The sequence below is a fragment of the Bombina bombina genome, chromosome 4 (assembly GCF_027579735.1).
Source record: "Bombina bombina isolate aBomBom1 chromosome 4, aBomBom1.pri, whole genome shotgun sequence".
Taxonomy (NCBI): Eukaryota; Metazoa; Chordata; class Amphibia; order Anura; family Bombinatoridae; genus Bombina; species Bombina bombina.
The window spans coordinates 1,225,498,969-1,225,526,062 of record NC_069502.1 but is presented as its reverse complement, the minus strand read 5'-3'; the positions used below and the strand labels follow the sequence as shown (position 1 = coordinate 1,225,526,062).

Below are 27,094 nucleotides of genomic sequence, written 5' to 3'. Positions count from 1 at the left end.
ACATCACACTAGATTTCACTAGGGGCAAAACACCACACAAGTAGACAATAAAATCCTCCAAAAAATGTGTTTATTCTTTTTGGATTTGAAAAAAAAAAGTGCAATCTAACAAAAAATTGACTTAAATTTTATATCGACGATTCTTTACATATTACTTTTTTTTTATCATTATTATTATTATCAGGCATTTGTAGAGCGCCAACAGATTCCGCAGCCACATTTTAGAAAGTAACAGAAATAAGAATGGCAACCAAATATTTTGTAGCACAAGCTTTGGAAATAACTGCAATCAAGCGATTTCTGTAGCTCTAAAAATATTTCTATACTTTTCAACTGGGTTTTTGGCCCACTCTTCTTGACCAAAATGCTCCAATTCTCTCAGGTTTGATGGGTGCCTTTTCTCAACTGCGAGTTTCAGCTCTTTCCACAAATGTTCGACGGGATTCAGATCTTGACTCATAGAAGGCCAGGTTTCATCATGCCCTGCGCAGATTGTAGACACCCAGAGACAGAGGCAGAAAAGCTACCCCAAAACATCACTGAGCCTCCTCCATGTTTCATGGTAGGGATGGTTTCTTTTTTTGAAAAGCTTCTTTTTTCCTTCTCTTAACATGCAGTTGTGATTTGCCAAAAATCTCTGTTTTTGTTTCGTCTGTCCAAAGGTCATTCTCCCAGAAGGACTGTTGCTTGCCAACAAGCATTTTGGTCTGCCTTTTTTGAGTTTCTCTCTTAGAAATGGGGTCTTCTACAATGGAGTCCATTTTCATTCAAATGGTGACGGATGGTGCAATTTTAAACTGTTGCACCTTAATGTAGATCGCTGACAGATGACAAGAGTGGGCCTCTGCCCAACTGATTATCTTGGATACTTCTATCATCGCTAAGGAACTCCTTGTTCCCCCCTGATGATTGACATATGCCACAGTCGTTATGGTGTCCGACTGGAATCTGATGAATTTGGCCGAAGCCAACTGAGGCCACGCCTGAAGCGCATTGAATATTGCCCTCAGTTCCAAAATATTGATTGGAAGTAGAGACTCCACTTGAGTCCAAACACCCTGAGTCTTCAGGGAATTCCAAACTGCACACCAGCCCAGAAGGCTGGCATCTGTTGTCACTATCACCCACGAGGGTCTGCGGAAACAAGTCCCCTGGGACAGATGATCCGGCAACAACCACCAAAGAAGAAAGTTTTTGGTCTCTTGATCCAGAATTATCTTTGGAGATAAATCCGCATAATCCCCATTCCACTGACCGAGCATGCACAGTTGCAGAGGTCTGAGATGAAAGTGAGCAAACGGAATGATGTCCATTGCCGCTACCATTAAACCGATTACCTCCATACACTGAGCCACTGATGGCAGAGTAATGGACTGAAGTGCTCGGCAAGTATTCAAAATCTTTGATTTTCTGACCTCCGTCAGAAATACTTTCATGGCTACCGAGTCTATCAGAGTTCCCAAGAAAGGAACCCTTGTCTGTGGAACAAGTGAACTTTTCTCTATGTTCACCTTCCAGCCATGAGTTCTCAGAAAAGATGACACTGTTTCCGTGTGAGATTTTGTCAGATGATATGTTGACGCCTGAATCAGAATATCGTCCAGATAAGGCAGCACCGCTATCCCTTGCGGTCTAAGAACCGCCAAAAGAGATCCTAGAACCTTTGTGAAGATTCTGGGTGCTGTAGCCAACCCGAAAGGAAGAGCCACGAACTGATAATGTTTGTCCAAGAAGGCAAACCTTAGAAACCGATGATTATCTTTGTGGATTGGAATATGAAGGTAAGCATCCTTCAAATCCACAGTAGTCATATATTGACCCTCCTGAACCATTAGCAAAATCGTTCGAATTGTCTCCATCTTGAATGATGGAACTCTTAGAAACTTATTCAGACACTTGAGGTCCAAGATGGGTCTGAACGTTCCCTCTTTTTTGGGGACCACAAATAGGTTTGAGTAAAACCCCTGTCCTAATTTTGGAACAGGACAGATTACTCCCATAGTAAAAAGGTATTTTACACAGCGTAAGAACGCCTCTCTCTTTATCTGGTTTGCAGATAATTTTGAAAGATGAAATTTCCCTCTTGGGAGAAAATCCTTGAATTCCAATTGATAACCGTGGGTCACTATTTCTAGTGCCCAGGAATCCTGAACATCTCTTGCCCAAGCCTGAGCAAAGAAAGAGAGTCTGCCCCCTACTAGATCCGGTCCCGGATCGGGGGCCACCCCTTCATGCTGTCTTAGGACCAGCAGTGGGTTTTTTGGATTGTTTACCCTTATTCCAGTTCTGATTGGGTCTCCAGACTGACTTAGATTGGGAAAAATTCCCTTCCTGCTTTGTGGAAGAAGAAGCAGCGGGGGGTCCTCCTTTAAAATTCCGAAAGGAACGAAAATTATTCTGTTTACCCCTCATTTTAACTGACCTACCCTGAGGTAGGGCATGGCCTTTACCTCCTGTAATATCAGAAATGATCTCCTTCAATTCAGGCCCAAAAAGGCTCTTACCTTTAAAGGGAATAGCTAAAAGCTTATTTTTTGATGATCCATCAGCAGACCAAGATTTGAGCCACAATGCTCTACGTGCTAAAATAGCAAATCCTGCATTTTTTGACGCTAATTTAGCAATTTGAAAAGCGGCATCAGTAATAAAAGAATTAGCTAGCTTAAGAGCCTTAATTCTATCTAGAATGTCATCTAATGGAGTCTCAACTTTAAGAGACTCTTCTAGAGCCTCAAACCAAAAAGCTGCTGCAGTAGTTACTGGAACAATGCAAGCCGTAGGTTGCAAAAGAAATCCCTGATTAACAAATAATTTCTTTAGTAGACCCTCTAATTTCTTATCCATAGGGTCCTTGAAAGCACAACTATCCTCAATAGGTATAGTACTACGCTTAGCTAGGGAAGATATAGCTCCCTCTACCTTAGGGACCATTTGCCATGAGTCCCGAATGGTATCTGATATAGGAAACATTTTCTTAAAATTAGGAGAGGGAGAAAACGGTATACCTGGTCTATCCCATTCCTTACTAATAATTTCCAAAATTCTCTTAGGAACCGGAAAAACATCAGTGTAAGTAGGGACTTCCAAATATTTTATATCCATTTTACACAATTTCTCTTGAGGAATCACAATAGGATCACAATCATCCAGAGTCGCTAAAACCTCCCTAAGCAACAGGCGGAGGTGTTCAAGCTTAAATTTAAATGACATAGCATCCGAATCTGTCTGAGGCAAAACATTCCCTGAATCAGAAATTTCACCCTCAGACAGTAATTCCGTGATCCCCAACTCAGAGCACTGTGAGGGAACATCGGAAATAGCTAATAAAGCATCAGAGGATTCAGTATTTACATTAATACTTGACCTACTGCGTTTACCCTGCAACACTGGTAATTTAGACAATACCTCTGTAAGGGTAGTTAACATAACTGCAGCCATCTCCTGCAGAGTAAAGGAATTAGACGCAGTTGAGGTACTTAGCGTCGCTTATGTGGGCATAAAAGGTTGTGACACTTGGGGAGAATTGGATGGCATATCCTGATTCTCTTCAGACTGAGAATCATCCCTAGGCACACTTACTTTATTTAAAATATGCTTTTTACATTGTAAAGCCCTTTCAGTACAAAAGTTACACAATGTTAGAGGGGGTTGCACAATAGCTTCTAAACACATAGAACAATGAGAAACCTCAATGTCAGACATGTTGAACAGACTAGTAATACCACAAAAGTCGTTTAAACACTTATTTATAGCATAAAATAAACATTAGAAAAAATGTGTACTGTGCCTTTAAGAAAAGAAAAAGTGAACAATTTTTCCAAAATGCACAAAAAACGTAAAATTATTCCCAAATTTAACTTAATATCGTTGGTTAATCCAAAAATTACTGCACCCAGAAGCAAAGGCAGAAATAAGGCTTTAGAAGTACTTATATCACCATGTAGTCAAAAGATAGATAAAAATACCCTCTGCATGGGAATGCAGTTTTGCACTAAAGTAAAAATACACACACAATACAACCCTCAAGCATAAAACCAATAAGTTTTAAGTGCCAAAAATAAAAAAACAAAAAAACATTGTTTTTTATATTGTCTCCCATGTCACATAATGCCCAAATATCAACTAATGATAAATATCAACTAATGATGAATATAGAATAGGGACTCCAGTAACACCCCTCTTATTAAAATAGGTTTTACTGCTTACCCCATTCCCATACAGGGAAATAATGCCAGCCAGTTCTGATACACCAAGTCTCCTCAGAAAAAAAGGCTGCACACACCTTAATGCTGCTTGTAGCATGAAACCGGTCTCCACACTGAAGATGTCTCATGATTACCTTCAGAAGTCTTGTGGGACATCAAACCTCAGGGCAGAAATCTTCTTCCATATCCCCCCTGAGGAAAATAGTACGCACCGGTACCATTTAAAATAAAAAACTTCTTGATTGAAGAAACTAAAACTAACACCTCACTTTACCATGTCTTCCTAGTATAACACAGGCAAAGAGAATGACTGAGGGTGGAGGGGAAGGGAGGGGCTATATATACAGCTCTGCTGTGATGCTCTTTGCAACTTCCTGTTAGCAGGAGGTTAATATCCCACAAGTAAGGATGAAATCCGTGGACTCGTCATATCTTTGTAAAAGAAAAATGTATGCTTACCCGATAAATTTATTTATTTTCAGGCATGGAGAGTCCACAAATTCATCCCAATTACTAGTGGGATATTCAACTCTTGGCCAGCAGGAGGAGGCAAAGAGCACCCCAGCAGAAGTGTCACTTCCCTTACCCATAACCCCCAATCATTCGGCAGAAGGGAAATGGAAAAAGAAGATAACACAAAGGTATAGAGGTGCCTGAAGTTTGTACAAGAAAACTGCCGTCTTTAATTAAATAAGAGCGGGTTGTGGACCCTCCATGTCTGGAAATAAATACAGGTAAGCATAAATTTTGTTTTGCTTTCTTTCAGTCCACAAATTAATTTCAATTACTAGTGGGAACCAATACCCAAGCTAGAGGACACAGAATGAAAGGGAGGGAGAACAAGACAGGCGGACCTAAAACAGAAGGCACCACCGCTTGAAGAACTTTTCTTCCATAGGAATCCTCAACCGAAGCGAAAGTATCAAATTTGTAGAATTTGGAAATGGTATGCAAAGAGGACCATGTAGTTGCCTTGTGAATTTGATCCACAGAGGCTTCGTTTTTGAAAGCCCAGGAAGAGGAAACTGCCCTAGTGGAATGAGCCGTAATTCTCTCTGGAGGCTGTTGACCAGCCGTCTCATAAACTAACTTGATAACGCTTCTAAACCAGAGAGTAAGACTAGAAGAAGTGTCCTTATGACCTTACGCTTACCAGAGAAAACAATGAACAAGGCAGAAGATTGCCGAAAATCGTTAGTTACTGAAGGTGAAATTTTGAGAGCACGCACAACATCTATGTTATGCAAAAGACGATCCTTCTGGGAAGGAGGATAGGGACAAAAGAAGGAACAGCAAATTCCTGATTATACTGCAATCCAACACTACCTTAGGAAAAAGATCCATCTTAGTACGAAGGACCGCTTTATCTGCATAATAAAAAAGATAAGGGGAATCACTGCAGAGTCGAAAGCTCGGAACTCTGCGAACAGAAGAAATAGTAAGAAGAAACCAAACCTTCCAAGATAACAATTTAATATTAACAGAATGCATCGGCTCAGATGGAGCCTGTTGCAAAACTTTAAGAACAAGATTAAAGTGAAGGTAAACTTACCTTGTTGTCGATCTAGTTCATCATTCTTTGTTCAAAATCAATATGAGTTTCATTCATCAATTTTTCTAAATTAGAGTGTAAATTAATTTATCTCCGTTCTAAATCTATTTTTTCAGGTACACTAATTCAACCCATATTTTTTTTGGTCTTGATCACGTTTTTCTAGTACCCAATTGGAAATCTGGCCGTTAGGCGGACGTCAATCCACGTCATAAGCCTCACCTGCTCATCTGCGCATGCGATATTCTTATTTTCTTTATATCTGCCTAGCTTCACCGATTAGCGCATGCGCAGAAGAACAGATTCTCAGGTAAACGGAGCTTCATGAACGCGCTTGTGAGAGGTAGAGAGCGGGTGGGACCGCTCTATACCTCACAGACAATAAAAGCAGGAAATAAGGTTTGGGAGGAGTCAACATCTAAACGGTAGGGATTTATAAATATATATATTAGGCAGACTTGAAAAATATTAGATAAAAAAACATTAGCGACAGGTTTTAACATAGGCCTAATTCTGACCAGGGCCCAAACAAAAGATTGAATATCTGGCAGAACAGAGTAAAAACATACACAGTGTAGAAATCTGACCCTTCAGAGTACTCACTGACAAACCTTTCTCCAGGCACTCCTAGAGAATGACAAATTTCAGGGTACCCTTACCCTGTTCCAAGAGAAACCTTTCAATTCACACCAATAAAGCTATTTACACCATACCTTATGGTAAATCCAGTGACAAGCCTGAAGCATGATATCAATTAACTTCTCAGAGAAGCCACACCTAGCTAAAAATAGGCGATCAATCTCCAAGTAGTCAGCGTGAGAGAATCTAGATTTGTGTGGAGGAAAAGACCCTGAAGTAGAAAGTCCTTCCTCAGAGGTAACCTCCAAGGTGGAAGAGTTGACATCTTCACCAGAGACGCAAACCAGATCCTGCGAGGCCAGGCAAGAGCTATTAGAAATACAGACGCTCTCTCCTGTTTGATACGAGCAATATCTCATGGAAGTAGATCAAACTGAGGAAACAGGTATGCTAGACCAAAGTTCCAAGAAACTGTCAGAGCATCTATCCGAACGGCTTGTGGATCTCTTGATCCTAAACCGTACTTGGAAGTTGGTGTTCTGACACAACGCCATCAGATCCAACTCCGGAACCCCTCACCTAAGGGTTATAATTGAGAATACCTCCGGATGGAGAGCCCACTCCCTCGGATGAAAGGTCTGCCTGCTCAAAAAAAATCAGCTTTCCGGGTGTCCACCCCTGGGATATGGATGGCAGATAGGAGACAATCGTGGGACTCTGCCCACTGGAACAATCACTCAACAAGAACAATCACTCCCAGGGAAGAAGGCCTCTCACATTACCTGGTTAGCAGATAACCTTGACAGGATAAATCTGCCCCTGGGCGGGTGTCAGGGTGCCAGGAATCAGACTGAGACGAGAAGTGCAAAAATAATCACACCTTTATTAATAGCAAAAAATTATAAAATGTCCACAAGTCAAATAACAAGCCAGGAGTCAAAACCAGAGCTGGTAGTCAGACGAGCCGAGTCAGGAGCCAAAGCGAATAGTCCGACTAGACGGAATCAGGAACAAGGAGAACAGCAGAGTCAGGAACAAGCCAGGGATCAGGAACCAGGAAGGACGTCAGGCAGCCAGGTAATACACAGGAACTCTCACAAACAGGTCTCAGACAACGCAAAGGCAAAGCATACTGAACAGAGGCCCTTTAAATAATAAATGATGACATCACAATTTTGAGACTGCATCCTATCTCACATGGATGATGCACAACCGTCTGGCCATAAAAGGAAGTGCAGGAAGTGAGCAGCATCCCCCACAATGCACCCAGTCAGGAAGAGAGGTGAGTAAAATGGCTGCCAGCAGCACATGGCAAACACAACAGGGAAAAACCCTGACAGTACCCTCCCCTCAACGACCCCTCCCCCGCGGGAGGACAAAAGGCTTATTGGGGAAACGGGCATGGAAGGCACGGAGGAGGGCGGGAGCATGAACATCAGAGGAGGGAACCCAAGAACGCTCCTCCGGACCGTAGCCCCTCCAGTGAACCAAATACTGTACACGGCCCCTGGACATACGAGAGTCAATAATGCTGCTGACCTCATACTACTCATGGTTGTTAACAAAGATAGGACGGGGACGAGGCAACACAGTGGTAAACCGATTACAAACCAATGGTTTCAAGAGGGAGACATGAAAAACTTTGGAGATGCGCATAGCACGAGGAAGGTCAAGAGCGTAGGCCACAGGATTAACCCGTCGGAGTATTCGAAAAGGACCAACATAACGGGGAGCCAATTTATTGGAAGGCACACGAAGGTTCAAGTTGCGGGAGGACAGCCAAACTCTCTCACCAACCTGGTAGGAAGGTGCGGGCAGACGTCTACGATCAGCATGGAACTTTTGGCGCTGCATAGAACGATGAAGGCAATCCTGAATCTGCACCCACGTGGAACGGAGTTGCCGGAGATGCTCCTCCAAAGCCGGAATACCCTGAGACATGAATGAATTGGGCAACAAGGATGGTTGAAACCCATAATTCGCCATGAACGGGGATAACTTGGAGGAAGCATTAATAGCACTATTACGAGCAAACTCTGCCCAAGGTAACCGTTCAGACCAATTATTGTGGTGATTTGAGACATAGCAACGGAGGAACTGTTCCAGAGCTTGATTAGACCGTTCCGCAGCCCCATTGGATTGAGGGTGATATGCTGAGGAGAAGGAAAGCTGGATCCCCATTTGAGCACAAAAGGAACGCCAAAATCTGGAGATAAACTGACTACCCCGGTCCGACACTATCTCCTTGTGTAACCCATGTAAACGGAAGACCTCCCGGGAAAAAATTGAAGCAAGCTCCTGAGCGGTAGGCAGCTTCATCAAGGGAATGCAATGTGACATTTTAGAAAAACGGTCAACCACCATAAGGATAACAGTATTGCTATTGGAAACAGGGAGCTCGACAATGAAGTCCATGGAAAGATGTGTCCAAGGACGCTCACCATTAGCAATAGGTTGAAGAAGACCCACAGGAAGACGTAGAGGAGTCTTATTCTGTGCACAAACTGAGCAGGAGGCAACATACGCAGCATCATCAGAACGAAGACCTGGCCACCAGAATTGTCGAGTGACAGACCAAATCATTTGGTTCTTGCCTGGGTGACCTGCGGCTTTAGGATAGTGGTAAGTGTGCAAAAGTTTAGTTCGAAAATTCTCAGGAACAAAACACTTACCACTAGGTTTCTCAGGCGGTGCATTGGTTTGTGCAGCCAGGATCACCTCCCCCAAGGGAGAAGTCAAATTAGTACGTATGGTAGCCAAAATATGGTCAGGAGGTATAACAGGAGTAGGTACAGACTCCTCCTTGGACAGAGTCGAAAATTGTCGAGAGAGGGCATCAGCCCTAACATTCTTACTACCAGGCAGGTAGGAGACCACATAATTAAATCGAGACAAAAATAGCGGCCATCTGGCCTGTCGGGGCGACAAACGTTTTGCTTCAGATAGATAAGTTAAATTCTTGTGGTCAGTAAGAATGAGCACTGGCACGCTAGTACCCTCGAGAAGATGCCTCCATTCCTTGAGTGCCAAAATTATGGCCAGTAATTCCCTGTCGCCAATTTCATAATTGCACTCCGCTGGAGACAATTTCTTAGAGAAGAAACCACACGGATGCAAGGAACCGTCAGGCGTAGGATGTTGAGACAAGAGGGCACCTACTCCAGTCTCAGACGCATCGACCTCAAGAACGAAAGGCAGGACAGGGTTAGGATGAGCCAGAACTGGAGCGGCAGCGAAGGCAGTCTTAAGGCAGTCTTAAGACTATCAAAGGCCTTAATGGCAGTAGGTGACCAATGGAGTGGATCATTCTCTTTACGGGTCATGTCTGTGATAGGTTTGACCAAGGAAGAAAAGTTTTTAATAAACTTCCTATAGTAATTGGCGAACCGTTGAATAGACCGAAGACCAACTGGACGAGGCCACTGCAGAACTGCAGATAACTTGTCAGGATCCAGGATGTTGTCTAAGTACACCACAACACACTGTTGCAACATATCTCGTAGGACATCATTAATAAATTCCTGGAAAACAGCATAAAGCCCAAGGGAGGGCGAAACGCGTCGCTTGTTTATGTGACACTGCAGCTTCATTACCAGTACTACTTTATCCAGCTTTTTAACCCGGGTTAATTTCCAGCTACAATATTTGAAGTGAGGAGGAATTTGAATACCCCACTTTACGTGAGCCTAAGTGTATGACACAGGGCTGAAGCATACAATATCTGCTATCTTTGCCATCACTTTGAAACTTCCAGACAGCTGATTGCTAGCGCGCTGTCATTTTTCTCATTGAGAAGCAACGGACAAGGCGTGACGTCAGACGCCATCCAGCAAGTGTGTGGGTTTGCAGAGTGCATCTCAGGAGAGCGGCTGCGGTCGCCTTAGAGGTCCAAGCCTTGACCGACACAGAACACGCAGGAAAAGTGGTAAAGTACTGCTATCCAATCCCTTTTTTTATGTGATTCTCAAGTGTGTTTTTTGTGAGTATGAAATGAACTACCATCTTATACACTATTCATACGCTCATTAGAATTTGAACTTTACCTCTGTACTCCATGCAAGATTAACTTTCTAACAGTGTGTTAACTAACTTTTCTGTTTTGGATTTGTCACATACGGTCCTGAGCCTTCCAAATCTGGACATTATCTTTTGTTTTATAAATCATCAGTTGGGTGCAGTTACCGTATATCAATAGAACTTGCAATTTGTTTTGTATATGCCTCATTTTCATTCTATGGCACGAGTATATATCAATTGCTTTTAGTTTTTTAGATTATATAGGGAGACGTCCCTTTTTAGGTTATTATATATTTGTATTATAATAAATTATTTTATATGTTAAAACACTTGGTGGTTTGATATTTTTGGCCTCACGGCACCCTCTCTATCTTTAAGCCCTAAAGCTTAGTATTTGTTCTCTAAGATAGTCATAATGCCCGCTCCTGGTTTTAAATGCTGTTTCCCATTCATGGCCCTCCTTGATCCTAACGAGATTGTACGCTCCTCTCAAATCAAGTTTAGTAAAGACCGTAGCTCCCTTGAGGCGATCAAAGAGTTCCGTAATGAGCGGAATAGGGTAAGCATTCTTAATGGTAAGACGATTAAGACCCCCTATAATCGATGCATGGTCTTAACTCGCCACCCTTTTTCTTCACAAAGAAGAAGCCAGCCCATGCAGGAGAGCAGGATTTGCGGATGATCCCCCGCGACAGAGCATCGGCAACATACTCCTCCATAGCACAATTCTCTGCAACAGACAGAGGGTAAACCTGGCCCCGAGGAGGAATGGCTCCGGGTTGCAGGTCTATGGCACAATCCTAAGACCAGTGAGGAGGCAACGTACCGGCACGCACCTTGTCAAAAACGTCTAGGAAGTGCAAAAATAATCACACCTTTATTAATAGCAAAAAATAATAAAAAGTCCACAAGTCAAATAACAAGCCAGGAATCAAAACCAGAGCTGGTAGTCAGACAAGCCGAGTCAGGAGCCAAAGCGAGTAGTGAGACGAGCCGGAATCAGGAACAAGGAGAACAGCAGAGTCAGGAACAAGCCAGAGATCAGGAACCAGGAGGGACATTAGACAGCCAGGTAATACACAGGAGCTCTCACAAACAGGTCTGAGACAACGCAAGGGCAAAGCATACTGAACAAAGGCCCTTTAAATAATAAGTGATGACATCACAATTCAGAGACTGCATCCTGTCTCACATGGATGATGTAAACCAGTCTGGCCATAAAAGGAAGTGCAGGAAGTGAGCAGCATCTCCCAGAATGCACCAAAGTCAGCAAGAGAGGTGAGTAAAATGGCTGCCAGCAGCACATGGCAAACAAGTCAGGAAAAAACCCTGACAGCTGCCCCCGCAACTGTAGCAATACTAGCAACAGGCTGCCACTGAAATCCCTGATGAATGTACAAAAAAGCCTCAAGCTTCTTATCCATGGGATCCTTGAAAGAACAACTATCTTCAATAGGAATAGTAGTTCTCTTGGCAAGAGTAGAGATAGCTCCCTCTACCATGGGCACTGTGTGCCACGAGTCACGTTTAAAATCAGCAACAGTTAACATCTTTTTAAAAACAGGGGATGGGGAAAAAAGCAATCCCTGGTTTATCCCATTCCTGAGCTATGATATCTGTCATACAGTCTGGAACAGTAAACACTTCCACAGATGAAGGTACATCAAATACCCTGTTAAGTTTACTAGACTTCTTTGGATTATCAGCGAAAGACGCGTTGGATTCTTCCAAAGTAGCAAGGACCTCCTTCAATAGTACCCGGAGGTGTTCTAACTTAAATCTGAAATTAATCTCCTCTGAATCTGCAGAATTGGTTACTAAAGTATCAGAATCTGGCAACTCACCCTCAGACGCCACTGAGGTATGATCTTCATCAGATAACTTAGAAAGACTGACTAGCGCAGCCTTAGCAGAGTCAGTACTCAACAGAAATATTTTTGTTTTTCCTCTTTCACTTACCAGCGACAGGAAAGGCTGATAAGGCTGCCGAAACAGCAGATGTTATCTGCACAGCAAAATCCCCATGTAAATAAACACCCCCAGGAGGATGTTGAGAGGAACTGCAGGGCTCTTCTTGTGAAACAGTATGGGGACGTTTGAGGGGAAATTAGAGGCATGGCATGGACAACATTATCCTGAGAGAGAGACTCAGGAGAGGAAATCTTGTCTTTAGACTCTTATTTAAACATGAAGAACAAAATTACACAGGGGGCACTATCTGAGCCTCCAAACAAAGCAAACATTTTTCAAAATTAACTTCTTAGGAAAAAATCTTAATTCCCACAGAATTGAAATGATAAATGAAATTATATACTCCCACAGACAATATAGTAGAGAGTACAGTTACCACCTCTATATCCTTAGTCTTGCTGAGGTAACACCACGTTGGGACCAGGTGTACCCACTAGTAACCGGACACAGATGAGAACGATGGCCTCTATCTAGTCTATCTGACTGTCAGTAGATTCATACTGCCTTAGAAACTTCTAAAACCCAGCTCTCAATCAGCACAGAGCTCTGCTCTCCAAGTCGGTATGCGTAGTAAGACCTGGAAGCGAGGGTCACGTGAGCGTAACTAATCCCAGCTCACAAACGATACGCAGCTCCTCTCTCTTTGAAGCGATAAATCCGGAAGGCCAGAGAGCATACTGTCATGTGAGCACACATAAAAAATAACTAACAGATACAAAGAACGCAAAATAAAAGCGATTTGAAAAACTAACCAGTCCCCTGAGATTCCTATATACGTGACCAATAAGCCAAATAAGAAAATCTCAAACAGGTATCTGTTTGCCAATATATCCAGTCAGAGTCAGCCTCAATAAATGAAGGGTAAAGCAGTAACCCTTTCTTAGTAAATAAAAAACACATTTTAAGTGCCTACATGAAACAAACTGCCCAGAAATAAATTCCTAAAGGACAGGACTTAGTTGTGTCCCATTCAAAGATCCACTGAGGATTAACCTCTGGAGTGCTGCCCTCAAAACCTAGAAGGCAAGAGCACTTAACCTGTGGATCCGGCTGTAGGGTAGGAAACAGCTTCTTAAGTGTGACTGATTCACCAACATCTGTCAGGAACCTGTTAGAAAAAGAAAAACAGAGTAACCAACCATGGTTTTCTATCAAAAGGGGTAGCATACTGTAAGAAATAAATCAAGGACAACCTTACTGCCTTCTAAATGCTAAAAGCCACCATTACTCTTACTAAAGAGATTGACAGCATAGCCCCTAATTCTTGCTTGTAGGGAAAAGTACCCATTAAAGGATTAAAATCTTCAGACAGCATCTTCGCACATCCTCCCGTGAATCAAGGTAAAGAGAATGACTGGGGGTTATGTGTAAGGGAAGTGATACTTAAAGGGACACTGAACCCAATGTTTTTCTTTCACGATTCAGAGCATGCAATTTTAAGCAACTTTCTAATTTACTCCTATTATCAATTTGTCTTCGTTTACTTGCTATCTTTATTTGAAAAAGAAGGCATCTAAGCTTCTTTTTTTGGTTTAGACCTCTGGACAGCACTTTTTTATTGGTGGATGAATTGATCCACCAATCAGCAAGAATAACCCAGGTTATTCACCAAAAATGGGCCGGCATCTAAACTTACATTCTTGCATTTCAAATAAAGATACCAAGAGAATGAAGAAAATTTGATAATAGGAGTAAATTAGAAAGTTGCTTAAAATTTCATGCTCTATCTGAATCACGAAAGAAAAATTTTGGGTTTAGTGTCCCTTTAACAGCTCTGCTGGGGTGCTCTTTGCCTCCTCCTGCTGGCCAGTGTAGATTTAATAAAATCATAGCGCATAACTGGTGCAGTTGCAGCTGGGATATCTGCATCATCTGAAAATATTTTACTAAGAATCTAATTAACATAAGTGCAAATCATCGTATTTTACAGACGAGTTACTAAGTTTAGCTAAACTGCCACCATAAATCTGTTCAATACAGTTGTAACGCAGATCCTTAACTTGCTAACAGACACAGGGTTTTAAAGAGAGAAGTAACGCTAAGGTCATCAGCTCTTCCCATGTGAGACGTACGGCTTGTTTCCATTTGTGAGGTTATTGCAGGACGTAGAAACACTTACCTTAAGGCACTTACTGAACGCTTTTAGAAAATATCCTCATTAAATGTATTAAAGGCACAGCAAAGTCATGATTCAGATAGAGAATGTCATTTTATACAACCTTCCAATTCACATTTTCTTGGCTCTCTTAGTATCTTTTTTTAAAGTGAAGACCTAGGAGCAGTAATGCATTACTAGGAGCAAGCTGTCATTTGCTCATTTGATGTGCTCAGCAAGCTCTCAGTGCATTGCTGGAGTAAAGGATGCCAAAAGAATGAAGCAAATTTGATAGCAGAAGTGCATCCTCCGAGTCATGAAAGTTTAATTTTCACTCTTCTGTCCTAAGAGGGACGTTTTACTTATACACTTATTTTTGGATGTTGATGGTGCACAATTCCTCACATTTTGATTTATTTATTCCTTGATAAGGCACCTTTGTTAGGCTTCTGAGAGGTTTTCACCAATGCTAAGCTCTACCCACCAGCCCTGTGAATTGTTCTATAAAAAAACAAGTGTGTACCCCTACCCGCTCCCTTGTCCTTCCTTCCTTCTATACACCCATTTGCTCACTCTGTGGGAGTCTAATGTGCGTTACTGGGCCTGTGTATGTACATACATTTGTGATACTTATCTGATTTAAAGGGACACTCTGATGCAAAAAAACAAAATTTATGCTTACCTGATAAATGTATTTCTTCCTGATATGGTGAGTCCACGGCATCATCATCAATTACTGTTGGGAATATCACTCTTGGCCAGCAGGAGGAGGCAAAGAGCACCACAGCCAAGCTATTAAGTATCACTTCCCTTCCCACAACCCCCAGTCATTCGACCGAAGGGAAATGGAGAAAAAAGGAGTAACACAAGATGTAGAGGTGCCTGAAGTTTAGACAAAAATATCTGTCCTGGAAAAAAAAGGTCGGGCCGTGGACTCGCCATATCCGGAAGAAATAAATTTATCAGGTAAGCATACATTTTGTTTTCTTCCTAAGATATGGTGAGTCCACAGCATCATTATCAATTACTGTTGGGAACCAATCTCTAAGCTTGGGGACACAGATGATTAGGGAGGGACAAGACAGGGAACCTAAACAGAAGGCACCACCGCTTTAAGAACCTTTAACCCAAAGAAACCTCAGCCGAGGCAAAAGTATCAAATTTATAAAATTTGAAAATAAAATACAAAAAGAGGACCAAGTTGCGGCCCTGCAAATCTGTGCCACAGAAGTTTCATTTTTGAAAGCCCAAGAAGAGAAGACAGCTCTCGTGGAATGAGCTGTAATTCTCTCAAGAAGCTGCTGAAAGCAGTTTCAAAGTAAAACAATAATACTTCTCCAAGAGATGAAGCAAAATCTTTCTGACCCTTACGTTTCCCAGAGAAACAAACACACAGGGCAGAAGGCTGGCGAAAATTCTTTTCAGCGAGTTGCCTAAAAATAAAATATTAAAGCATGGACAACATTCAAGTTGTGCAACAAACATTCTTCATGAGAAGGAGGATTAGGACATAGAGAAGGAACAACAAATTCCTGATTAATATTTCTGTCCGAAACCACTTAGGAAGGAATCCTAAGTATGAAAACCCACCTTATCGGAATGAAAGGTAAGATAAGACGATTCACACTGCAGAGCTGAGAGTCCTGAGACCCTCTGCACAGCAAAGAAAGCAAGAAGAAACAAAATCTTCCCAGATATTCATGGAATGCAATGACTCAAAAGGAGTGTGCTGCAAAACTATAGGAACAAGGATAAAGCTCCAAGAAGGAACAGACTGAAACATAGGCCTGAATCTGTCCAAGGCCTGACAAAAAGAATGCACATCTGACACTCTGCCAGACGCTAGTCATACAATAGCAATCTGACTCTTCCGAGTACTGACTGACGAAACTTTCTCCAGATCTTCCTAGAGAAAGAAAATCCCAAAAATCCTGACCCTACACCAAGAGTAGACTTTGGATTCACACCAATAAGGACATTTACGCCATATCTTATGATAAATGTATCAACAGTCTACAAGCCAAAAACCATGGTCTCAATGACCTACTCAGAAAACCCATGCTTAAACCAAACTAAGCATCCAATCTCCAAGCAGTCAGCTTCAGAGAAATGAGATTTGGTTGAAGGAAAAAACCCTGAATTAGAAGGTCCTTCCTCAAAGGCAATCTCCAAAGTGGGAGAGACGACATCTCCACTAGGTCTGCATACCCGAACCTGCGAGGTTAAGCAGGAGCTATCAGAATTACTGAAGCTCTCTCCAATATGACACAAGCAATGACTCGTGTAAGGAAAAAAAACTGAGTAAACAGGGATGCCAGATTGAAATCCCAGGAAAAGCCACTAGAACATTCACCAGGACGGTCTGTGGATCCCTAGACCTTGAACCATACTTTGGAAGCTTGGCGTTCTGCCGAAAAACCCTCAAGCGCCAACTCTGAAAAAGCCCCATTTGAGGGTTTACCTAGAGAACACCTCCGGATGGAGAGAACCACTCCCTGGATTAAATATCTTTCTGTTCAGAAATCCGATTCCCAGTTGACCACCCCTGGAAAGAGGATGACAGACAGCAATTGTGAGCTTCCGCTTACACAGAAAATCCACGCCACCAACTTCCTGGAAGTAGATGTAATCCCCTGAAGAGAAAATATCCTACTGGAACCTGATAAAACGGCTAAGGAAAACTGTGGCCAGGCCATCAGAGCTTTGAAGATTGCTCTCCACTCCAAGACGTTTATGGGGAGAGCAGACTCCTCTCGAGTCCATAGTCCTTGCGCCTAAAACGAGTCCCAAACTGCACTCCAGCCCAGAAGGCCGGCGTCTGTATTCACAAACGCCCAGGAAGATTTCCAGAAGCACGTGCCCTAAGACAGATGCTCCTAAGACCACCACCACCATGAAAGAGAGATTCTTCCCGACTGAACTAGATCTATCCTCTAAGACAATCTAAACAATCCCCTTTTCATCGCCTGCGCATGCAAAACTGCAGAGCTCACAAATGGAACCAAACAAGGGGAACATGTCCATGGAGACAGCCAGTAGACCATTACCTCCATCCGCTGAGTCACAGATGGCCGAGCCTTAAACTCTGACGGAGATCTTGGATATCTAATCTCCGTCAGAGAGATTATCAAAGATAGGGAAAATATTATTGTCCATAGAAAACAACCCCTGTCGATGGAACAAGGGAACTCATTTCCAGATCTACTTCCCATCCGTGGAAACATGACAAGACAATAAAATCCTCAAATGAGGGATTGTCTTAAAAGATACAGCACCTGAACCAAATTTTGTCCAGAGGGGGGCGGAGCTAGCGCCCAAACAGAACGGACATACAGTGCTGGAGCTCCGAGAAACGGCATCTATTTTACTGGATTTATTGAGTCTAAGCCTTACCTAAATGAGATTTACATATTCTGGCTATACCCTGCAACTGCCTAGTCAATTATTTGGGGGAATTTAGAGCGGATTCCCCAGAATTGAGGAGAACGAGGATTTATGACGCCGATTGGGCCTAATTATTGCTGAAGACCTCCGAGCACTGTGATATATAGCATAGCAGTCTCTGAGCTGCACTAGACCCTTCTCCTACTACTATGGAGAAGCTATTTGCTGTACTGCGGACTTACATGGAGGAGTTCGAGAGAGGGGTTTGCCAGAGGCTAGATGGCATTATAATGTCTGTGAATGCTGTGAGAGAGGATTTGAAGTCTAGCAAGAACTCATCAGGCGCAGCTTTGAATTTGAGGATGACCAATGAAGGATCCCCCTCCTACGTACCCATTTGTTTGCAGCCAGCTGATGCTGAGATAGAATGGAGTCTCTGGGAGCTGAGATGTGAGCCAAAACTCCTGTTGAATTGGTCCTCCAGAGATGTGGCCCAGCTGTGGAAGTCAAAGCCTCCAGGAAACAAGATGAGAGCGTGCGCGGCAGTGGAGCTGCTATGATTTTGCAGATTCGTGCAGAAGAGGAAAATGCTCAGAGCGGGTTGCGGTTTGGCGCTTGGAGGAGTGCGGCCGGCTCCCCAGAGTGTGACCCGTGCCTATCCAGAGCAACAGTGAGGGTTTCAGAGGGCTTGCAATACATCCTACTAGCTGGCAGAGACCCACAAGCCGGTGTGATTTATTTATGCACCGTAATAGTCGTGAGAATGGGAAAAAGGTTAAGACAAAGGCGCACACGGGAGACGAGCTAAAACTCTGTTATGAAGATCTGGCTCCCACCACTTACCAAGGATAACACAACCCCTCTTCAGTCTACCAAGTTTTCTTTTTTTTTCTCAAGTTTATTATATGGACGGACTTATAATGTGAACGGTGTAGTAAGCATTTTATATCCTACTTCTCTCTTATTATAGTGAAAAATGTTTTGCTTCTGATTCCTTTATGTTTGGAGTGTGTACATTCCCTTCTGGCCTCATGATTACTCCTTTGTATGCTGGTGTACTCTTTGCTCACAGATAGTCTTAAGCAGTCGCACGCTATCTACAGTCATCTTAATATTTTAAGGATAGTTTAGAAGCATACTCTGAATGGTCTCTGCTGAGCTTGGTGTGTGATATTAGGCATTAAACCTGATAACTAATAACGTCAATATGATACGCATAATGCTTTGCATGATCCTTCTCTATGGCTGACTGGTCTACTTCCTGTATGCAGCTCGGAGATTGTGACTTATTGACTGCTCCCCTTTTTATATGATTGTAAAGTAAGCTTTGTACATTCAGCTTCCCATAGAATATAGATTCGATGTCTTATAAAGAGTGAGGCCACCCTTCAGTATATATGGGCATATGGGTCAGTGTCATACCTCAGCAATGCTGTAAATATACTTATCTGTACTGAAAAGTAGATGTGTAGGAGCTTAGTTATGGGAGCTACTATTGTTTATATTGTTCACATTGTATGCTGCTCCTCCTGATTGCTGATGTACTTCTGTCACGTATTGTTAGTGTTCACCTGCCGTGCCTATAGTAGTACATCTAGAAGTCATTGTCCCTATTACATTGTCTTGGATGTCAAGTTTGTACTCTCATTTAGTTCTCTCTTGGGTCACTTTCACTCAAAATATCTAAATAGCATTATGCAGAGCTTGTAAGTCGCTGCTCAACTTGGGAGCTCTTGAGGTATAGCTGCTTCTAGATCTTTTTTTTTTTTTTTTCCTTTTTCATTTTCTCACTATTGATAGAGTTGCTTTAAATGTATGATATGTGGGCCAGCAATGAAGGAGTACACTATTACTATAATAATCTCCGCCCCCCCCCCGTCACTCTAATGCGGTAATGGTTTAATACCTCCCCCTCCGCATTCCTTTTGGCAGAGTTATGTAGCCTCTGCCTAGTCTGTAAAACCGGAACTAAGTTTTCTCCTATATTCCTTAAATAGGTTCTTCGGGTCCTAGTACAAGAAATTTGCTGTGTTTATGATTTCCTGGTTATCGGAAGATTGCCTGGACTAATAGTTTTATTATTGTGTATGTTATTACCAATGTTCAGTGTTAATGTCTAACTACACTTACAGTGGCAACTGGGGACCAGTTTATCGTGTTAGATGCTAATTGACATTATTTAAGAGTAATTTAGGTGCCCTCCTGTACTTCTATATTTTGTTGTCGTTTACAGATTTCAAAGTTTGCCGCTACTCTATACACATTGACACTGGACTTCTTGATATTAGCTTTATAAATGTGTCCTCAGTGGCTGACCAAAGTCTCTGGTCCCTTAAGTGGACCTGTCTGCTTGGAGGACATTATGAACCAACAGGAAAAAAAAATGAGGTATACAGAATATCATGTCATGACGGTTTGCTATGTGTTGATGTTTCCACATGATGTAATGTATTTGGTTGTTGTTTGTTTATCCCTACATGTCATGTGTAAATTGTATCTTTTCTGATATGACTGTAATGTAAAAGCCATTCTTATCTCAATAAAAATAATATATAAAAAAAAAAAAAAAAAATGTTGTCCAGAGAAGCGCTACCAACTGAACGAGTCTTTCAGAAAGGCAAAACTCAGGAACTAGAAGATACGCGTCCTTTAGGTCAATGGTCGGAAGGAACTGTACCACGAGAAAACTTGCAAGGACACTTTAAGTCTAAAAGTCAGAGAGGAAGGTATAAGGAGCACCGAGATACTATGACCTCTCGTATCCATGCTTAAAGAAAGCAGAGAATACAGCCCCCCCCACTTACCTAAACCTTGACCGGGGGCAAGCCCTTCATGCTGAAATACACCCAGCAACAGGACTCTCTCTGACGTCCTTAAGGTCTATGTTACTAGCTAGGCGAAAAAAAGACCCAGCAATGTTAGAAACATAAGGTCTTATCCTTGTAAGGAGTGTTAAAAGCTGTATCTTTTTATGAAAAATCCAACCAAGAAAAAACCACTACGCCCTGAGAGATAGTTTTTGGCTCCTAGCCAAATGACTTGCATGGAAGTAACAGAGGAAAGAATTAGCTAACTTAAAGCCTAATTCTGTCTTGGATCTTTCAGCCTACCGCACCTGGTGTTCCCAAGCGGTCTCCCACCCAGGTACTGACCCGGCCTGGCCCTGCTTAACTTCCGAGATTAGACGGGATCAGGTGCATTCAGGGCAGTGTGGCGGTAGACTCAAAAAAGTCTCTACCAATTGGTATCAGACAAGACACAGCACCTAAGAGATGCCACACTTGAACCAGTGGCGATACAAATCTCCAAATAAGCTTCCAGCTTATCCATGATCCTTAAAGGAGCAGTCTATCCTCTATAGGGATCATAGAAAATCTCCTCCTACTCTAGGCACAGTGCGCCTGACTTCTCCCATGCCTGTGAAACGAAACCCTCTGCACAGTCTGAAACATGAAAACTTCCACAAGGAATCCTAGCAAATGATAAATTTACTCGACATCACAGGGTTGACAACGACAAAATATTGGTGTCGTCCAAAGTAGTCAAAACCTCCTTTAACAATACACGAGGTGTTCAAGTATAAATCTGAAGGATTACCACTTCAGTATCAGATGAAGGAATTAAACTGTCCAAATCTGAGGTTTTGCCCTCAGATGCTACCGACCTATCCTCCTTATCTCTATGAGGAAAACAACCTGAGTAGCAGCAGGTGGGACAGAGACCTTACTATCTGAATCTTTAAAGTTCCTCTTGCGATTTCGCTTAGAATAGGAAAAGCAGATAATGGCAGATACTGCAGAAGATACCTGGGCATTATTTTCTGCAGGCAAATAACTCCTCCAGGAGATTAATAGGAACCGCAGGGCACTACATGTGACTCCCATAAGGTTTGGGACGAATAAGGAGGAAGCTGTGGCATTGCCTGAACAGCATAAACCTTAAAGGGACACTGAACCCAATTTTTTTCTTTCGTGTTTCAGAAAGAGCAGCAGTTTTAAGCAACTTTCTAATTTACTCCTATAATCATTTTTTCTTCATTCTCTTGCTATCTTTATTTGAAAAAGAAGGCATCTAAGCTAAGGAGCCAGCCAATGTTTGGTTCAGCACACTGGACAGCACTTATTTATTGGTGGGTGAATTTATTCACCAATCAGCAAGAACAACCTAGGTTGTTCACCAAAAATTGGCCGGCATCTAAACTTACATTCTTGCTTTTCAAATAAAGATACCAAGAGAATGAAGAAAATTTGATAATAGGAATAAATTAGAAAGTTGCTTAAAATTGCTGCTCTATCTGAATCACAAAAGAAAACATTTGGGTTAAGTGTCCCTTTAAGAGACATAGGGTTCAACCTATGTCTGCCTGAGAAAGATATGGTTAGATAAGCAGCACAAAACAGCTAACAAACAGCATATAACACACAAGTCATAAGCACATATGGAAAGAGAATAAAGAACGTTGTATGAATCTCTGGCACCAAGCTAGAAATCCTGCAGCTCCTTGATTAAAAAGCAAGTTGAACATCTCCAGAGCAAAGCGGAGGATCAGGTCACATGACCCGCCAACGGGAAAATGCGCCACATATTACTAAAGTGCGCTTCTAAATCCCCTGCAACACCATATCTGAGACAATTTACGTAGTAAACCAAGTAAATAAGGCAGGCGACATATTTAAAACAGAACCTCTCCGCTATCGTGTACAAACGGAAGAGAGGTCATGTGCCCCGCCAAACAAACAGAGTCCAGAAAGAAAGCACGCGCTTCTCCCTGCTCCGCCAAAAATGTAATGGCGAAATCTACAAGGTTACAGATATTAGAACAAAGCGCAATTACAAGACGCTTAAAACTAAAATCTCAGAAAGTCAGCTGTCGCATAGCGAGACAACGGAGTCATAAGAGCGTAACATTATGCAGCGAAGCAAACTCTACTGTAACAGACTTACTTAGGGACACTGACACAGAGCTTGACTAGCCCCTGTCATCTAAACAGAGCAATAACGTCTCCAATCTAACATACAGCCCATAACCGATAAAACAAAGGGAAAAAACTTTGAAAACTCCATTAAAAAGAATAATCCCCATCTCAGATAATCACAAAATAGTGGCTGCTCCCTACCATGAAACATCCTACATAACGGATGTATGTCCCAATTAGGTGCATAGAGCTTTTAACCCCTTCAGTGCCAGCCTTCTAGCCCCAGAAGACAAAAGGCACTTACCTGCACATCTAGCCGTCCGGCAGGAGGACAGCTTATCCCGGTATGAGAGGAAGTCACTCCTCACAGAAACCGGAGGAAAAAAGAAAGAATCAGAGTAAACCTACTCTGTACAAGGGCAGCAACATGTTCAGAAAACGCAGTGAGGCCCCACCTCACAAGTTCCTAACTGCCACTGTCCTACCGAAGAGACTAACGTGGAGTACAGCTAGACCCAATCCTTGAAGAAGGGAAAGATCAGAGTAAACCTAATCTGCTTTCAAATCAACAAACTCTTGATTGAAGTGAAATAGATCCAATTTTCTTAGACACCAAAACTTCACCTCCTCCATGCACCAAAGGGAAAGAGAATGACTGGGGCTTGTGGGTAGGGGAGTGATACTTAACCCCTTAATGACCAAGGACGTACGCCACACGTCCTCAAAAAAAAGACAGTTAATGACCGAGGACGTGTGGCGTACGTCCTTGGTCTGGAAAGCAGCTGGAAGCGATCCTGCACGCTTCCAGCTGCTTTCCGGTTATTGCAGTGATGCCTCGATATCGAGGCATCCTGCAATAACCCCCCTTGGCCATCCGATGCAGAGAGAGCCACTCTGTGGCCCTCTCTGCACCGGACATCGGTGGCCGGTATCGTTGGTGGGTGGGAGCAAGTCTGGGAGGCGGGTGGTCGGCCATCGATGTGCCGAATGGAGTGGAGGGGGGGCGGGATCGGGGGCGGGAGGGGCGGGAGCGCGAGCGTGCACGGGGGGCGGCGGGCGGGCGCGTGCACGGGGCGGGAGCGGGAGGGAACCGCTGCACTACAGAAAAATAAACTGGGAAAAGTAAAAAAAAATAAAGTTTTTAAAGCTGTAAATAAACAGCTAAGGGACCTGGAAGGGGTGGGGGTTGATCTTGGGGGGGGGGGAAGCTACACTACAGAAAAGATCATTTAAAAAAATAAAAAGGCACATTTTTTTTACTACACTGGGTACTGGCAGACAGCTGCCAGTACCCAAGATGGCGCCCATTAAGGCAGAGGGGGAGGGTTAGAGAGCTGTTTGGTGGGGGATCAGTGAGGCTGGGAGCTAAGGGGGGATCCTACACAGCAGCATATGTAAATATGCTAAAAAAAACACAAAAAAAGCCCAAATATAGCTTTTATTTTAGTACTGGCAGAGTTTCTGCCAGTACTTAAGATGGCGGGGACAATTGTGGGGTGGGGGAGGGAAGAGAGCTGTTTGGGAGGGATCAGGGGGTCTCATGTTTCAGGTGGGAGGCTGAGCTCTACACTAAAGCTAAAATTAACCCTGCAAGCTCCCTACAAGCTACATAATTAACCCCTTCACTGCTAGCCATAATACACGTGTGAAATGCAGCGGCATTTGGCGGCCTTCTAATTACCAAAAAGCAACGCCAAAGCCATATATGTCTGCTATTTCTGAACAAAGGGGATCCCAGAGAAGCATTTACAACCATTTGTGCCATAATTGCACAAGCTGTTTGTAAATGATTTCAGTGAGAAACCTAAAATTGTGAAAAATTTAACGTTTTTTTTTAATTTGATCGCATTTGGCGGTGAAATGGTGGCATGAAATATACCAAAATTGGCCTAGATCAATACTAGGGGTTGTCTACTACACTACACTAAAGCTAAAATTATCCCTAAAGGCTCCCTACATGCTCCATAATTAACCCCTTCACTGCTGGGCATAATACACGTGTAGTGCGCAGTGGCATTTAGCAGCCTTCTAATTACTAAAAAGCAACGCCAAAGCCATATATGTCTGCTATTTCTGAACAAAGGGGATCCCAGAGAAGCATTTACAACCATTTATGCCATAATTGCACAAACTGTTTGTAAATAATTTCAGTGAGAAACCAAAAGTTTGTGAAAAAATTAGTAAAAAAGTGAACGATTTTTTGTATTTAATCGCATTTGGCGGTGAAATGGTGGCATGAAATATACCAAAATGGGCCTAGATGAATACTTTGGGATGTCTACTAAAAAAAAATATATACATGTCAATGGATATTCAGAGATTCCTGAAAGATATTAGTGTTCTAATGTAACTAGCGCTAATTTTGAAAAATAATGGTTTGGAAATAGCAAAGTGCTAATTGTATTTATGGCCCTATAACTTACAAAAAAAGCAAAGAACATGTAAACATTGGGTATTTCTAAACTCAGGACAAAATTTAGAAACTATTTAGCATGGGTGTTTTTTGGTAGTTGTAGATGTGTAACAGATTTTGGGGGTCATAGTTAGAAAAAGTGTGTTTTTTTCAATTTTTTCCTCATATTTTATATTTTTTTTATAGTAAATGATAAGATATGATGAAAATAATGGTATCTTTAGAAAGTCCATTTAATGGCGAAAAAAACGGTATATAATATGTGTGGGTACAGTAAATGAGTAAGAGGAAAATTACAGCTAAACACAAACACCGCAGAAATGTAAAAATAGCCTTGGTCCCAAACGGACAGAAAATGGAAAAGTGCTGTGGTCATTAAGGGGTTAAAGGGACACTGAACCCAAATTTTTTCTTTTGTGATTCAGATAGAGCATGACATTTTAAGCAACTTTCTAATTTACTCCTATTATCAAATTTTCTTCACTCTCTTGGTATCTTTTTTGAAATGCAAGAATGTAAGTTTAGATGCCGGCCCATTTTTGGTGAACAACCTGGGTTGTTCTTGTTGATTGGTGGATACATTCATCCATCAATAAAAAAAGTACTGTCCAGAGTTCTGAACTAATAAAAAAGCTTAGATGCCTTTGTTTTCAATAAAGATAGCAAGAGAACAAAGAAACATTGATAAAAGGAGTAAATTAGAAAGTTGCTTAAAATCGCATGCTCTATCTGAATCATGAAAGAAAAAAATGTGGGTTAAGTGTCCCTTTAACAGCTTGGCTGTGGTGCTCTTTGCCGCCTCCTGCTGGCCAGGAGTGATATTCCCAACAGTAATTGATGAAGATGCCGTAAACTCATCGTATCTTAGGAAGAAATATACAATTTGTTACAGAACGTAATTTTTCCACTAGTGTCCATCACTATGTGTTCTCTAGTGGTAGGCTTAGGCTTACATCTCTATATTACAATCTTTCAAAAACCCGATTTATGCATGGCAGAAGTTTTGTGCCATATTAGCATTGAATCCTTTTTTTTCTGATTTTTTACCTATAAGAGGTAACCCGCTTTTCTTGCCGGGAACAGACCAAAAAGTATTTCTAGAGTGGCAGGACAGAGGCCTTAAGGATATTGATCAGTTATTGGATGATCAATGCCAGATTCTTCCTTGGGAAACTATTTTCTCAAAATACTCGTTAGGTACAGGAAATAGGTTTGCCTATTTCCAGGTCCGTCATTATGTTAGCTCCCAAAGCTGGTATTCTTCAATTAGGTCTGAGTGGTCCGAGGTCAAGATCTGTATCCAAAAATTTATAGTCGGAGACACATCAATTTCCTTAATTTATGATATAATGCTCACTAAACTGGGCATCCTGTTGAGCGACAAATTGGTTAACTCATGGATAAATTGTATCCCTACAATTGATCAAGAGAAGATCTCTCGTAGTCTCAAATTGGTAGCTAATTATCCTATGTCGGTAAATTGGAAAGAATCTCATGTTAAATTAATGAATAAATTTTATCTATCTCCCTCTAGGTTAGCGAAATTTTATCCTCTTAAAAAGGCTGATTGCCCGCGGTGCTCATATGGTAAAGCAGACCTTATGCATATGTTATGGCACTGCCCTAAAATAAAACAACTATGGCAGAAAGTCCAGATTTGGTTTAATAGGCTCTATAATGGGGCTTACTCGCTCTCTTTGAAAGATAAAATATGTTTGATACTTAATCCCATGTCAGACTCCAAGACTCGGATTTTGAATACCATCATATTAATTGTTAGATATAATATTTTCAAATCCTGGATTGCTAAGAGGCCTCCTAGCCTAGGGGTAATTCTTAAAGGGATACAATCCCAAATTATATATGAGTCCTTTCATTTATCACAGGCCTCAGAGAAAAAAATTAAGACATTTTTGCTAGAATGGGCACCCACTATTAAGACTTATTCATTACAACTTCAGC

At 42.1% G+C, this 27,094-nt stretch overlaps 1 protein-coding gene and 1 non-coding gene across 2 annotated transcripts in view; both read right to left on the bottom strand.

Moving 5' to 3' along the window:
• Positions 1-27,094, bottom strand: part of XPO5 (exportin 5) — a 630,805-nt gene that overhangs the window by 51,942 nt on the left and 551,769 nt on the right. The window lies entirely within an intron of this gene.
• LOC128658502 (5S ribosomal RNA) lies at positions 20,907-21,025 on the bottom strand. Its single transcript, XR_008402194.1, has one exon. It is a non-coding gene; the product is annotated as a 5S ribosomal RNA (ribosomal RNA).